General features: G+C 42.5%; 1 pseudogene; it reads left to right on the top strand.

The window, feature by feature from the left end:
• Positions 3,360-4,181, top strand: LOC102185354 (annotated as a pseudogene).

The following is a 17,226-nucleotide window of genomic DNA, read 5'->3' as shown; positions in this document are numbered from 1 at the left end:
TGTTTAGTCACTAAGTCGTGTCTGACTGTTTGTGACCCCATGGACTGCAGCATGCCAGGCTTCCCTGTCCCTCACTATCTCCTGGAGTTTGCTCAAACTCATGTCTATTGAATTGGTGAGACCATCCAACCATCTCATCTGTCACCCCTTTCTCCTCCAGCCCTCCATCTTTGCCAACATCAGGGTCTTTTTCAATGAGTCAGCTCTTCGAATCAGGTGGTCAAAGGATTGGAGTCTCAACTTCAGCATCAGCCCTTCCAGTGAATATTCAGAGTTGATTTCCTTTAGGATTAACTTGTTTGATCTCCTTGCTTTCTGAGGGATTCTCAAAAGTCGCCTCCAGCTCCACAATTTGAAAGCATCAATTCTTTGGCACTCAGCCTTCTTTATGGTCCAACTCACAAATCCATACATGACTCCTGCAAAACCTATAGCTTTGCCATCAGTGGGTATTTATTAATTGCCTTCTAAGTGCCTAAGGCTGGTTTTGCATGGATCTCAACTCTACTTCATGCTTCCTTGGGGTTTGGAGAGACCGCTGCATCGTTTAATAAGTACTCCAGCTTGAACAGGTTTTTTTGTCTTGCAGATAATTGTGCACAAGACAGTTCAGTTCAGTTCAGTTCAGTTCAGTCGCTCAGTGGTGTCTGACTCTTTGAGACCCCATGAATCGCAGCACGCCAGGCCTCCCTGTCCACCACCATCTCCCGGAGTTCACTCAGACTCACGTCCATAGAGTCCGTGATGCCATCCAGCCATCTCATCCTCTGTCGTCCCCTTCTCCTCCTGCCCCCAATCCCTCCCAGCATCAGAGTCTTTTCCAATGAGTCAACTCTTCACATGAGGTGGCCAAAGTACTGGAGTTTCAGCTTTAGCATCATTCCTTCCAAAGAAATACCAGGGCTGATCTCCTTCAGAATGGACTGGTTGGATCTCCTTGCAGTCCAAGGGACCCTAAAGAGTCTTCTCCAACACCACAGTTCAAATGCATCAGTTCTTCGGCGCTCAGCCTTCTTCACAGTCCAACACTCACATCCATACATGACCACAGGAAAAACCATAGCCTTGACTAGACGGACCTTAGTCGGCAAAATAATGTCTCTGCTTTTGAATATGCTATCTAGGTTGGTCATAACTTTTCTTCCAAGGAGTAAGCGTCTCTTAATTTCATGGCTGCAGTCACCACCTGCAGTGATTTTGAAGTCCCAAAAAATAAAGTCTGACACTGTTTCTACTGTTTCCCCATCTATTTCCCATGAAGTGATGGGACTGGATGCCATGATCTTCATTTTCTGAATGTTGAGCTTTAAGCCAACTTTTTCGCTCTCCTCTTTCACTTTCATCAAGAGGTTTTTTAGCTCCTCTTCACTTTCTGCCATAAGGGTAGTGTCATCTGCATATCTGAGGTTACTGATATTTCTCCTGGCAATCTTGATTCCAGCTTGTGTTTCTTCCAGTCCAGCGTTTCTCATGATGTACTCTGCATAGAAGTTAAATAAGCAGGGTGACAATATACAGCCTTGACGTACTCCTTTTCCTATTTGGAACCAGTCTGTTGTTCCATGTCCAGTTCTAACTGTTGCTTCCTGACCTGCACACAACTTTCTCAAGAGGCAGGTCAGGTGGTCTGGTATTCCCATCTCTTTCAGAATTTTCCACAGTTTATTGTGATTCACACAGTCAAAGGCTTTGGCATAGTTAATAAAGCAGAAATAGATGGTTTTCTGGAACTCTCTTGCTTTTTCCATGATCCAGTGGATGTTGGCAATTTGATCTCTGGTTCCTCTGCCGTTTCTAAAACCACCTTGAACATCAGAGAGTTCACGGTTCACATATTGCTGAAGCCTGGCTTGGAGAATTTTGAGCATTACTTTACTAGCATGTGAGGTGAGTGCAATTGTGCAGTAGTTTGAGCATTCTTTGGCATTGCCTTTCTTTGGGATTGGAATGAAAACTGACTTTTTCCAGTCCTGTGGCCACTGCTGAGTTTTCCAAACTTGCCTGCATATTGAGTGCAGCACTTTCATAGCATCATCTTTCAGGATTTGAAATAGCTCAACTGGAATTCCATCACCTCCACTAGCTTTGTTTGTAGTGATGCTTTCTAAGGCCCACTTGACTTCACATTCCAAGATGTCTGGCTCTAGATTAGTGATCACATCATCATGATTATCTGGGTCGTGAAGATATTTTTTGTACAGTTCTTCCGTTTATTCTTGCCACCTCTTCTTAATATCTTCTGCTTCTGTTAGGACCATACCATTTCTGCCCTTTATCAAGCCCATCTTTGCATGAAATGTTCCCTTGGTATCTCTAATTTTCTTGAAGAGATCTCTAGTGTTTCCCATTCTGTTGTTTTCCTCTATTTCTTTGCATTGATCGCTGAAGAAGGCTTTCTTATCTCTTCTTGCTATTCTTTGGAACGCTGCATTCAGATGCTTATATCTTTCCTTTTCTCCTTTGCTTTTTGCCTCTCTTCTTTCACAGCTATTTGTAAGGCCTCCCCAGACAGCCATTTTGCTTTTTTGCATTTCTTTTCCATGGGGATGGTCTTGATCCCTGTCTCCTGTACAATGTCATGAACCTCATTCCATAGTTCATCAGGCACTCTATCTATCAGATCTAGACCCTTAAATCTATTTATACTGGGCTCCTCCAGGAAAGAGGAGGTTTAATGTTCATTCCTGTCAGCTGGTGCACTCTTGGTTGCAGGTAACACAAAAGTCTACCCAGCTAGCTAAAACAAACAAAAACCAATCAATTCATATAACTGAAAAGGACCAGCTTCAGGGGAGATTTGATCTAGTGGCTCAAATAAGGTCAACATTTGACCTCATTTGGACTGAGGTATTCATCGCTACAGAGTTTTCCCTGGGTGTCAGTTTCACCCCCAGGCTCCACGTGATACTCAACCTGGCTTCTCTTCCCATCTCCACAGCTCTGATCGTCCCTCTCTGTGTTAACAAAATAGGTGTAAGGATCATAGACCATCTTGTACTTTCCAGAGAGTTGAGAAGCTTTTAGTCTTGGTGTTGATTTTGTATTGACTTCAATTGGGTCACATATTTATCCTCTAGCCTAGTGTTCCTCAATGTTGGTAATATTGGCATTTAGGGCCAAATCACTCTTTACTGTAGAAGGTTGTCCTGTGCATTGTAGGATGTTTAACAGCATCCCTGACCTCCACCCACTAGATGCCAACAGCATCCACTCCTCCACAGTGATAATCAAAAATGTTTCCAGATGTTGCCAATTGGCAAGCAATGAAAAATTGCTTTTGAGCACCACTGCACTAGCCAGTCACTACAGCAATGGGATATAGAATGTGTTGATTTCTCATCTGCGTACAAGTTGGTGGAATGGCAGCCTTCGATGACCCAGCTAAGCCACTCCTGTCCCTAAACCCACAGGAGGATGCCAAATTTAAAAAGGAGGTGGCTCAGGTTTGCTTACCACCATCACTTTATGAAACCCAGATCCGAGTACATTTCTTCCAGTTTGGCAGTGTTACAAAATTCAGACTGTCCAGGAGTAAAAAAGGCTGGAAATAGCAAAGGCTATGGCTTTGTGGAGCTTGAGTCTGAAGATGTTGCCAAAATAGCTGCTGAAACAATGAACAGCTGCTGTGAAAGACTCTTGAAGTGTCATTTTACACCACCTGAAAAGGTATATGAAGAACCTTTTGAGAGTGGCATATGCTGTTTAAAAGGCCATCATATCCAGCAGTGAAATGGTACAATCAGAATCGGTTGCTTCTTTAAAAGCTATGGGTGGAGGAGTGGTTTAAAAAGGAGGAAAAATTACTCAGGAAGAGACTGGCTAAAAAGAGAATTGATTATAGTTTCCATTCATTGGTTAAGGTCTTACATAAAAATGAGGAGAATGCTTCAAAAACTGGTCCTTGAAATTCCAGAAAGCACCAGGTTTTATGTAAGAAGAAGAAAGCAGCTTCAGTCACTCCTAACACTCCTGAGAAGGTTGTGGATCACCAGGGTCCCACACCAATTTGTACACCAACATTTTTGGAGAAACAAAAATCTAAAGTGGCTAAAATGAATGATGATGATAAAGAAAATGAAATAGTTTTCAAACAGCCCATATCTGGTGAAAAAGAAGAAACACAAGAGACTCAGCTACCTACAAGTTCAAGGAAACAAAGATGAAGAAAAAGCAGTCAGTGATTTTGAATGTATTGTGTATAGTTCTTCTGAAAAGATTATTTTACTATGAAGACTGATTCTTTATATTTAACTAGATATAGTAGAATGCAACCATTAACAAGATGGTTGGAGAAGAAACTGTCAATCCAAGTCAGTGAGGAAAGCAGTCAGTGACTTTGGCTTTCCTGCACTTGCTGAAATGCAGGGGTGTGTACCAGTTTACAGCAGTCAGGCTTTTGCTGCCTCTTCTCCTATCTCAGGTTTTCTTTGCAGTTTTCGCAGCTGCTTTTAGTTACTCTGCCTGAATAGAAGGTCACTATTAACTGCTGGTTTAAGTACTAAACTGTAGCCTCTGTTGTCACCATCAAATAAAGAAAATCTTGCTTGACAACATCTAAATAGTTCTCTGTTAGACCAAGCACATTTAACCCATAAGATGGCTGAAACTAGAACTTAAAATCTATGGGGAGTGAGAAGGAGGTGTCAGTACTAACAGAGACTCATTTATGTATATATGATCATTTTTAGCAATGTAAATTAGTTTGCAGTGGGCTAGCATGGATAACTGGATGGAATTCCAGGTGAGCTATTTTAAATCCTAAAAGATGATGCTGTTAAAGTGCTGCACTCAATATGCCAGTAAATTTGGAAAACTCAGCAGTGGCCACAGGACTGGAAAAGGTCACTTTTCATTCCAATCCCAAAGAAAGTCAATGCCAAAGAATGTTCAAACTACTGCACAACTGCACTCATCTCACACGCTAGCAAAGTAATGCCCAAGATTCTTCAAGCCAGGCTTCAACAGTATGTGAACCATGAACTTCCAGATGTTAAAGCTGGATTTAGAAAGGGCAGAGGAACCAGAGATCAAATTGCCAACATCGGTTGGATTGTTGAAAAAGCAAGAAAGTTCCAGAAAAACATCTATTTCTGCTTTATTGACTATGCCAAAGCCTTTGACTGTGTGGATCACAATAAACTGTGGAAAATTCTTAAAGAGATAGGAATACCAGACTACCTTACCTGCCTCCTGAGAAATCTGTATGCAGGTCAAGAAGCAACAGTTAGAACTGGACATGGAACAACAGACTGGTTCCAAATAGGAAAGGAGTACGTCAGGACTGTGTATTGTCACCATGCTTATTTAACTTGTATGCAGAGTACATCATGTGAAATGCTGGGCTGGATGAAGCACAAGCTGGAGTCAAGATTGCTGGGAGAAATATCAATAACCTCAAATACGTAGGTGACACCACCTTTATGGCAGAAAGTGAAGAAGATCTAAAGAGTTTCTTGATGAAAGTCAATGCCAAAGAATGTTCAAACTACCGCACAACTGCATTCATCTCACACGCTAGCAAAGTAATGCCCAAAATTCTCCAAGCCAGGCTTCAACAGTATGAGAACCATGAACTTCCAGATGTTAAAGCTGGGTTTAGAAAGGGCAGAGAAGAGTGAAAAAGTTGGCTTAAAATTCAACATTCAAAAACTAATATCATGGCATCCAGTCCCATCTCATAATGGCAAATAGATGGGGAAACAATGGAAACAGTGAGAGACTTTATTTTGGGGGGCTCCAAAATCACTGCAGAATATGACTGCAGCCATGAAATTAAAAGACACTTGCTCCTTGGAAGAAAAGCTATGACCGACCTAGACAGCATATTATAAAAAAGAGACATTACTTTGCCAACAAAGGTCTGTCTAGTCAAAGCTGAAAGGCTGTTGTTGAATCACGGCGCCAAGATTCTTGGCCCATGGAGGAGAAGAATTCAATCCGGGGCCAGAGACGAGACTTGATCACTCAGAGCTTTTGTTTGATAAAGTATTATTAAAGTATAAAGGAGATAGAGAAAGCTTCTGACATAGGCATCAGAAGGGGGCAGAAAGAGTACCCTGCTGCTAATCTTCAGATGGATGTTATATAGTCACGAGCAGTCTGTTAATAAAAGAAAGGAATGTCTTAAAACTCAGGATGGCACCAGGCCCCTCACCCGTAAGATGCATTTTGGGATAATCTTGGCACCAAATGGTTTATCTTGGGCCATAAAATGATTAACCTGAGTCTTGAAGAAGGGCAGATCACCAAAGAAATAGTTTCATTTACATAGATTAGAGGAACAATATCTGAGTATAGTTAGTTAGTTCAGTCGCACAGTCGTGTCTGACTCTGTGATCCCATGAATCACAGCACGCCAGGCCTCCCTGTCCATCACCAACTCCCGGAGTTCACTCAGACTCACGTCCATCGAGTCCGTGATGCCATCCAGTCATCTCATCCTCTGTTGTCTCCTTCTCCTCCTGCCCCCAATCCCTCCCAGCATCAAAGTCTTTTCCAATGAGCTGGCCAAAGTATTGGAGTTTCAGCTTTAGCATCATTCCTTCCAAAGAACACCCAGGGCTGATCTCCTTCAGAATGGACTGGTTAGATCTCCTTGCCGTCCTAGGGACTCTCAAGAGTCTTATCCAACGCCACAGTTCAAACGCATCAATTCTTCGGCGCTCAGCCTTCTTCACAGTCCAACTCTCACATCCATACATGACCACAGGAAAAACCATAGCCTTGACTAGACGGATCTTAGTTGACAAAATAATGTCTCTGCTTTTCAATATGCTATCTAGGTTGGTCATAACTTTTCTTCCCAGGAGTAAGCATCTTTTAATTTCATGGCTGCAATCACCATCTGAGTGATTTTGGAGCCCCAGAAAATAAAGTCTGATCCTGTTTCCACTGTTTCTCCATCTATTTGCCATGAAGTGATGCGACCAGATGCCATGATCTTCGTTTTCTGAATGTTGAGCTTTAAGCCAACTTTTTCACTCTCCTCTTTCACTTTCATCAAGAGGCTTTTTAGTTCCTCTTCACTTTCTGCCATAAGGGTGGTGTCATCTGCATATCTGAGGTGATTGAGATTTCTCCCGGCAATCTTGATTCCAGCTTGTGATTGTTCCAGTCCAGCGTTTCTCATGATGTACTCTGCATAGAAGTTAAATAAGCAGGCTGACAATATACAGCCTTGACGTACTCCTTTTCCTATTTGGAACCAGTCTGTTGTTCCATGTCCAGTTCTAACTGTTGCTTCCTGACCTGCATACAGATTTCTTAAGAGGCAGGTCAAGTGGTCTGGTATTCCCATCTCTTTCAGAATTTTCCACAGTTTATTGTGATGCACACAGTCAAAGGCTTTGAAATAGTCAATAAAGCAGAAATAGATGTTTTTCTGGAAACATACTGGTTTATCAAGTAGGTTCTGAGCCAAAAGGCAGAAAGGACTTGAAGACAGAGTTTGGGGTAAATGCATAGTACATTAGCATACCTTAAGATAAACATTTCCATAAGAAAAAGGCATTGGTTAATTTCAGGTGAAACCAGGTGTCACTATGGCAACACAGAATTTTAAGAGAAACCTTTTAAATTTGTATAGAGAAGGAAAAAATATCGCTAGTTTGTTCCCTCCTGCCGCTTAAGAGAGATAAAAGTGTCTGACACTTGCAAGCTATTTCCTCCGTTTGGAAACCCCTGGCCTTCCTGCCTGTTACCCTCTCAAAGCTATGGTTTTTCCAGTAGTCATGTATGGATGTGAGAGTTTGACTATAAAGAAACCTGAGCACCGAAGAACTGATGCTTTTGAACTGTGGTGTTGGAGAAGACTCTTGAGAGTCCCCCCGGAATGCAAAGAGATCAAACCAGTCCATCCTAAAGGAAATCAGTCCTGAATATTCATTGAAAGGACTGATGCTGAAGCTGAAACTCCAATACTTTGGCCACCTGATGCAAAGAACTGACTCTTGAAAAGACCCTGGTGCTGGGAAAGATTGAAGGTGGGAGGAGAAGGGGACGACAGAGGATGAGATGGTTGGGTGGCATCACCGACTTAATGGACATGAGTTGAATAAGGTCTGGGAGTTGGTAGAGGACAGGGAAGCCTGGCATGCTGCAGTCCATGGGGTCTCAGGGTCACAAAGAGTCGGACGCGACTGAGCGACTGAACTGAACTGAACTGAACATGGATTAATTAATAACTACCATCTTTTATCAGTATCATCAATCTGGAATTTGGTTTCAAGATTCATGTAGTGACCACCAAATAAACTTTGTCTATGTTTTTTTGTATGTCAGGGAAACTTGCTATCTTGAAATAAAATTGTTGGGTTTTGCCTTTCAACAATCATTAAGTTTTTGATGCCTTTGATATGTGCATCAGCTAATTCAGCTTTACCACCGAAAAGAAAAAAGAATGTGCTGATTTCTTAAAGCAATTGGTCTCTGCTCTGGAACTGGGGGGTGGGGTAAATTTAAGGGTTATCAGTTTTGTGGAAGCAGGAATTCTGTGGAAACAACTACTAAACAGTCACTCCACCTTCTCTGATTCATGTTTCGGTTGCTGTTCAGTTGGTAAGTTTGCTGTCTGACTTCCTGAGAACCCTATGGACTGCAGCACGCCAGGCTTCCCTGTCCTTCACTGTCTCCTGGAGCTTGCTCAAACTCATGTCCATCGAGTCAGTGATGCCATCCAACCATCTCATCCTCTGTCGCCCCCTTCTCCTCCTGCCCTCAATCTTTCCAGCGTCAGGGTCTTTTCCAGTGAGTTTGCTCTTCGCATCAGGTGGCCAATATTGGAACTTCAGCTTCAACATCAGTTCTTCCAGTGAATATTCAGGGTTGATTTCCTTTACAATTGACTGGTTTGATCTCCTTGCTGTCCAAGGGACTCTGAAGAGTCTTCTCCAACACCACAGTTCAAAAGCATCAATTCTTCGGCACTCAGCCTTCTTCACAGTCCAACTCTCACATCCATACATGACTACTGGAAAAACCATAGCCTTGACTAGATGGACCTTTATTGGCAAAGTGATGTCTCTGCTTTTTAATACCCTGTCTAGTTTGGTCAGAGCTTTCCTTCCGAGTTTCAGTAGTTTCTGTTTTTTGTTTCTGAGTAGTATTTCACTATAAGGATATATCACAGATTGTTTAACCATTTACTTATTGAAGGACACCTGCATTGTGACCAGTTTCTGGCAGTTTTAAATATGGCTGTCATAAACATTTCATGGATAGGTTCCTGTGTGGATGTATGTTTTCATTTCCTAGAAAAATACGTAGAAGTGGAATTATTAGCCCATATGGTAAAGATGTTTAACTTTATAAGAAACTTCCACGTTGTTTTCAAGAGAGGCTATATGCAAATTTTGCATTTACAACAATGTCTGAAACTTCCAGTTCCACATCCTCACTGGCACTTGGTATTGTCAAGTTTCGTTACTGTTGTTGTTTTATTTTTATCTTTTGCCATTTTATTAGATGCACAGATGTATCTAATTGAGGTTTTTATATGCATTTCCCTAAAGGCTAATGATTTGACCATATTTTCATGTATTCATCTGTATTATCCTCTTTGGTGAAATGTTTGTCCTGTGTGTTTTGTCCATTAAAAAAAATTAATTTATTTTATTTTTGGCTGCACTGGGTCTTTGTTTGGCTGCATGTGGGCTTTCTCTAGCTATAGTAAGCAAGGGCTATACACTAGTTGTGGTGGGAGGCTTCTTGCAATGGTGGTCCCTCTTGTGTGGAGCACAGGCTCCAGGGCACGCAGGCTTAGTTGCCTCATGGCGTGTGGGATTTTCCTGGATCAGAGATCAAACCAGTGTTCTCTGCATTACAACGTGGATTCTTAACCACTGGACCACTAGGGAAGTCCCTGTTTTGTCCATTTTTAAGCTGGAATCAAGATTGCTGGGAGAAATATCAATAACCCCAGTCCATCCTAAAGGAGATCAGTCCTGGGTGTTCATTGGAAGGACTGATATTGAAGTTGAAACTCCAGTATTTTGGCCACCTGATGTGAAGAGCTGACTCATTTGACAAGACCCTGATGCTGGGAAAGATTGAGGGCAGGAGAAGGGGATGGCAGAGGATGAAATGGTTGGATGGCATCACCGACTCTATGGACATGGGTTTGGGTGGACTCTGGGAGTTGGTGATGGACAGGGAGGCCTGGCGTGCTGCGGTTCATGGGGTCTCAAAGAGTTGGACACGACTGAGTGACTGAACTGAACTGAACTGAAGAGTTGTTTTGTTTTCTTATTGCTGATTTTTGGAAGTTCTCTACATGTTCTAGATAACAATCTTTTGTCAGATATTTGCAAATATCTTTATTTCAAATGTCTTAACTTTTCACTCTTCTAATTGTATCTTTCACAACGCAGAAATTTCTAGTTTTAATAAAGCCCAGTCAAAATGCTTTTTCTCTTATGGGTTGTGCTTTTTTTCTTTTATGTTTTACTAGGAATTCCTTGCCTTATTGTATGAGACCTGACCTCAACACAATATTGAATAGATGTGGTGAGAGGAGACATCCTGGTCTTGTTTTACATTTTAGAGGGAAAACATTAAATCTTTCACCATTAAGTAAAGTGTTAGCGGTAGGTTTTGGGTAGAAGTATATCAAGTTGTGGAAGTCTCTTATCACTAGTGTGCTAACGGCAATGGATTTTTTCTTTAGTTTGATAATATGGTAGATTACATTGATTGATTTTTAAAATCAAGATATAATTCAAATACTATAAAATTCACAAATTTAAAGTGTACCACTCAGGGGATTGTACTATATTCACAAGATCATGCCATCAGTACCACTATCTATTTTTAGTTTTCTCATTGCTTTTTTAAGGGGCTTCCCTGGGGGCTCAAACTGTAAAGAATCTGCCTGAAATGCTGGTGATCTGGGTTTGATCCCTGAGTTAGGAAGATCCCCTGGAGGAGGACATGGCAACCCACTCTAGTATTCTTGCCTGGAGAATTCCATGAACAGAGGAGCCTGGTGAGCTACAGTCCATGGGGTTGCGAAGTGTCAGGCATGACTGAGGGACTAACACTTTCACTTACAATGCTTTATGGAGGAGGGAATTTTTGAAGGCATCGTTCTGACATTGATTGATTTTTAATTGTTGGATTTATGAGTTTGGAGTTCAGAGGGCATGGTTGCATTTCTTTTCCATGGGGATGGTCTTGATCCCTGTCTCCTGTACAGTGTCATGAACCTCATTCCATAGTTCATCAGGCACTCTATCTATCAGATCTAGGCCCTTAAATCTGTTTCTCACTTCCACTGTATAATCATAAGGGATTTGATTTAGATCATACCTGAATGGTCTAGTGGTTTTCCCTACTTTCTTCAATTTAAGTCTGAATTTAGCAATAAGGAGTTCATGATCTGAGCCACAGACAGCTCCTGGTCTTATTTTTGCTGACTGTATAGAGCTTCTCCATCTTTGGCTGCAAAGAATATAATCAATCTGATTTCGGTGTTGACCATCTGGTGATGTCCATGTGTAGAGTCTTCTCTTGTGTTGGTGGAAGAGGGTGTTTGCTCTGACCAGTGTGTTCTCTTGGGCAAAACTCTATTAGCCTTTGCCCTGCTTCATTCCATACTCCAAGGCCAAATTTTCCTGTTACTCCAGGTGTTTCTTGACTTCCTACTTTTGCATTCCAGTCCCCTATAATGAAAAGGACATCTTTTTTGGGTGTTAGTTCTAAAAGGTCTTGTAGGTCTTCATAGAACCATTCAACTTCAGCTTCTTCAGTGTTATTGGTTGGGGCATAGACTTGGATTACTTGAATGGTTTGCTTTGGAAACGAACAGAGATCATTCTGTCATTTTTGAGATTGCATCCAAGTACTGCATTTCAGACAAGAAATGCAAAAAAGCAAAATGGCTCTCTGGGGAGGCCTTACAAATAGCTGTGAAAAGAAGAGAGGCGAAAAGCAAAGGAGAAAAGGAAAGATATAAGCACCTGAATGCAGAGTTCCAAAGAATAGCAAGAAGAGATAAGAAAGCCTTCTTCAGTGATCAATGCAAAGAAATAGAGGAAAACAACAGAATGGGAAAGATTAGAGATCTCTTCAAGAAAATTAGAGATACCAAGGGAACATTTCGTGCAAAGATGGGCTTGATAAAGAACAGAAATGGTCTGGACCTAACAGAAGCAGAAAATATTAAGAAGAGGTGGCAAGAATACACAGAAGAACTGTACAAAAACGATCTTCACAACCCATACAATCATGATGATGTGATCACTCACCTAGAGCCAGACATCCTGGAATGTGAAGTCAAGTGGGCCTTAGAAAGCATCACTATGAACAAAGCTAGTGGAGGTGATGGAATTCCAGTTGAGCTATTTCAAATTCTGAAAGATGATGCTGTGAAAGTGCTGCACTCAACATGCCAGCAAGTTTGGAAAACTCAGCAGTGACCACAGGACTGGAAAAGGTCAGTTTTCATTCCAATCCCAAAAAAAGGCAATGCCAAAGAATGTTCAAACTACTGCACAATTCACTCACCTCACATACTAGTAAAGTAATGCTCAAAATTCTCCAAGCCAGGCTTCAGCAATATGTGAACTGTGAACTTCCTGATGTTCAAGCTGGTTTTAGAAAAGGCAGAGGTACCAGAGATCAAATTGCCAACACCAACTAGATCATGGAAAAAGCAAGAGAGTTCCAGAAAAACATCTATTTCTGCATTATTGACTATGCCAAAGCCTTTGACTGTGTGCATCACAATAAACTGTGGAAAATTCTGAAAGAGATGGGGATACCAGACCACCTGACCTGCCTCTTGAGAAACTTATATGCAGGTCAAGAAGCAACAGTTAGAACTGGACATGAAACAACAGACTGGTTCTAAACAGGGAAAGGCGTACGTCAAGGCTGTATATTGTCACCCTGCTTATTTAACTTCTATGCAGAGTACATCATGAGAAACGCTGGGCTGGAAGAAGCACAAGCTGGAATCAAGATTGCTGGGAGAAATCTCAATCACCTCAGATATGCAGATGACACCACCCTTATGGCAGAAAGTGAAGAGGAACTAAAAAGCCTTGCCGGGTCCAGCCCTGGTGGATCCAGGGTAATTCGAAGTGGGATGGAGTCAGCGTACCAGTAATTAATTGCTTAATTAAAGATATAGAGGGAGATTAGAAAGAAATAGTGTAGTAGGAAAATTAGTGGAGAAAAAGAGGCTGAATAACTTGGTTTACATGGGATACCGATAAAGCTTTGAGAAGCTTGCACCACCTAGGTAGGCCACTGGTGCCCACTTGAATATCAGAGGGTGTCCTGCCTTGGGCTCCCTCTCGCATGGAACTTAAATGCCAGGGCAAAATTAGCAGGCTTGACGAGCACCCATGCTCCAGATGGGAATTCAGCCAGAAAAACGGAGAACAAGAAAGAACAACATGGGGGAATCAGTCTTTCCAGAAACTGATCCGATTTCTTTATTTTTAGGTTTGCTTATATATCTTTTGTTACACATAGAGACAAGTGGAAATTTAAAGTCACATGGGGGTCAGTAGTCCTGACCTTTATCAAAATCAGGTGCTTCATATAAATGTATTAAAAAAACATCTTAGGGGTTTTACATCATCTTCTGGCTATGAGGCCTGCTGACATTTTATGACCCTTTCTTTCTGAAAACGGTCAGTTAACCAGAAAACTTATTTTTTTCAAGGGTGTTTTTTCTTAAACCAGGCCCCACCCTCTGAAGGTACCAGATAAAGCTGCATTCCTATAGGGTGAGGGTGTAGTGGGTTACAACTAAGAAAGGAATTTATTTAACCTAAGGTTAACATGATTAATCTTAAAGGTTAATACTTATTTCTCCTATATGCTAGTTATATTCATTATCAGGGCAGGGAATATGGAGATTTAGCAGCAAACATCAGCCCAACAAATGAAAACCCTTCACCAATGTTCCCCTTAAGATCTATTTAGTCTTAAGATAGTGATAAAGTTACATTTTTATATAGCAAGGACACAGTGATTTATAATAAAGTACAGTGATCTATAACAAAAGAGAAAATTCATTAACTCAAAAAGTCCAGTATTGCTAACATCAAAACCTACTATATTTTCTTTTCTATATTCCAAATACATTAATATATTCCCAGGTGCCTAAGGATATGGAGGCCTGGTGGTAGTCATTGACTCAACAATGAGAAAAGCCCTATGCTAGTCAAGATTTTCAAAATACTCCAAACTCTCTGTGCTGTTTATGGTTGAGAGGTAGTAAACAATCATTGCTTAGTGGCAGGAGTGTGGATAATCCTGTCACACAAGCTAGTCTGCCAGCAGAGAGGTTTGACCTGAGACACCCTTTTCACGCCCAGGAATTTTTATTGACTGGAGCTGCAAGTTTACTCCTTCTCCAGAGAACTGGTGGGGAACAGCGCCCCATAAAGTCAGAGGTGCAGGTGAGAGCATAAAACAGTAAAGTAGGCACCCTGGTTTTGCGGGTAGATGCTCGGGAACAGGGGCTTTCCTGAGGCTCGATCCCACCTTTGCGTATGCTGAAGCCTCCTTCCTCATGACATTTGCCCTGGGCAAAGTTCCTCACGCTGGCTCCTGGCAAACCCTCTTGATGAAAGCGAAAGAGGAGAGTGAAAGAGTTGGCTTAAAGCTCAACATTCGGAAAATGAAGATCACTGCATCTGGTCCCATCACTTCATGGGAAATAGATGGGGAAAGAATGGAAATAGTGTCAGACTTTATTTTTGGGGGCTCCAAAATCACTGCAGATGGTGATTGCAGCCATGAAATTGAAAGACGCTTACTCCTTGGAAGGAAATTTATGACCAAGCTAGATAGCATATTCAAAAGCAGAGACATTACTTTGCCCTCTAAGGTCCGTCTAGTCAAGGCTATGGTTTTTCCAGTGGTCATGTACAGATGTGAGAGTTGGACTGTGAAGAAAGCTGAGTGCAGAAGAATTGATGCTTTTGAACTGTGGTGTTAGAGAAGACTCTTGAGAGTCCCTTGGACTGCAAGGAGATCCAACCAGTCCATTCTAAAGGAGATCAGTCCTGGGTGTTCTTTGGAAGGAATGATGCTAAAGCTGAAACTCCAGTACTTTGGCCACCTCATGCGAAGAGTTGACTCATTGGAAAAGACTCTGATCCTGGGAGGGATTGGGGGCAGGAGGAGAAGGGGACGACAGAGGATGAGATGGCTGGATGGCATCACTGACTTGATGGACGTGAGTTTGAGTGAACTCCCGGAGTTGGTGATGGACAGGGAGGCCTGGTGTGCTGCGATTCATGGGGTCTTAAAGAGTCGGACATGACTGAGCGACTGAACTGAACTAACTGGGCATGGTTAATCTGGGATATAGATTTGAGGAACATTGATACAAGAGTGGTATTTAACACCATATAATGAGCTGGCGTACCAAGTGTGGCCGAAAGGAGCTACCCCACGTCCGAGGTCAGGGGCAGCCGCCGGGAGGAGCTACCTCATGTCCGAGGCCAGTGGCAGCGGGGAGGAGACACCCCGCGTCTGAGGTCAGGGGTGGCTGGGAGAAGCCACCTTGCGCCCAAGGCCAGGGGCGGAGGAGCCACCCCGAGCCCGAGGCCAGGGGCGGCAGCTTGGAGGAGCCACCCACGCCCGAGGCCAGGGCCGACGGCCAGGAGGAGCAACTCGAGGAGCGGTGACTGCGCAGGCACAGGAGGGCCTAGAGGAGCTATCCCACGTTGAAGGTCAGGAAGGGCGGCAGTAAGGAGCTACCCCTCATCCAAGGTAAGGAGCAGCGGCTGTGCTTTGCTGGAGCAGCTGTGAAGAGATACCCCATGCCCAAGGTAAGAGAAACCCAAGTAAGACGGTAGGTGTTGCAAGAGGGCATCAGAGGGCAGACACACTGAAACCATACTCACAGAAAACTAGTCAATCTAATCACACTAGGACCACAGCCTTGTCTAACTCAATGAAACCAAGCCATGCCTGCGGGGCAACCCAAGACAGGCAGGTCATGGTGGAGAGGTCTGACAGAATGTGGTCCGCTGGAGAAGCGAATGGCAAGCTACTTCAGTATTCTTGCCTTGAGAACCCCATGAACAGTATGAAAAGGCAAAATGATAGGATACCAAAAGAGGAACTCCCCAGGTCATTAGGTGCCCAATATGCTACTGGAGATCAGTGGAGAAATAACTCCAGAAAGAATGAAGGGATGGAGCCAAAGCAAAAACAATACCCAGTTGTGGATGTGACTGGTGATAGAAGCAAGATCCGATGCTGTAAAGAGCAATATTGCATAGGAACCTGGAATATCAGGTCCATGAATCAAGGCAAATTGAAAGTGGTCAAACAAGAGATGGCAAGGGTGAACGTCGACATTCCAGGAATCAGCGAACTAAAATGGACTGGAATGGGTGAATTTAACTCAGATGACCATTATATCTACTACTGCAGGCAGGAATCCCGCAGAAGAAATGGAGTAGCCATCATGGTCAACAAAAGAGTCTGAAATGCAGTACTTGGATGCAATCTCAAAAATGACAGAATGATCTCTGTTCGTCTCCAAGGCAAACCATTCACTATCACAGTTATCCAAGTCTATGCCCCAACCAATAACACTGAAGAAGCTGAAGTTGAACAGTTTTATGAAGACCTACAAGACCTTTTAGAACTAACACCCAAAAAAGATGTCCTTTTCATTACAGGGGACTGGAATGCGAAAGTAGGAAGTCAAGAAACACCTGGAGTAACAGGAAAATTTGGCCTTGGGATGCAGAATGAAGCAGGGCAAAGACTAATAGAGTTTTGCCAAGAAAATGCACTGGTCATAGCAAACACCCTCTTCCAACAACACAAGGGAAGACTCTACACATGGACATCACCAGATGGTCAACACCGAAATCAGATTGATTATATTCTTTGCAACCAAAGATGGAAAAGCTCTATACAGTCAACAAAAACAAGACCAGGAGCTGACTGTGGCTCAGATCATGAACTCCTTATTACCAAATTCAGACTCAAATTGAAGAAAGTAGGGAAAACCACTAGACCATTCAGGTATGACCTAAATCAAATTCCTTATGATTATACAGTGGAAGTGAGAAACAGATTTAAGGGCCTAGATCTGATAGATAGAGTGCCTGATGAACTATGGAATGAGGTTCGTGACATTATACAGGAGACAGGGATCAAGACCAACCCCATGGAAAAGAAATGCAAAAAAGCAAAATGGCTGTCTGGGGAGGCCTTACAAATAGCTGTGAAAAGAAGAGAGGTGAA

This window comes from Capra hircus, chromosome 7 (assembly GCF_001704415.2).
Source record: "Capra hircus breed San Clemente chromosome 7, ASM170441v1, whole genome shotgun sequence".
NCBI lineage: Eukaryota > Metazoa > Chordata > Mammalia > Artiodactyla > Bovidae > Capra > Capra hircus.
The sequence above is the reverse complement of the archived record's forward strand: the minus strand, read 5'-3'. Positions and strand labels throughout refer to the sequence as shown.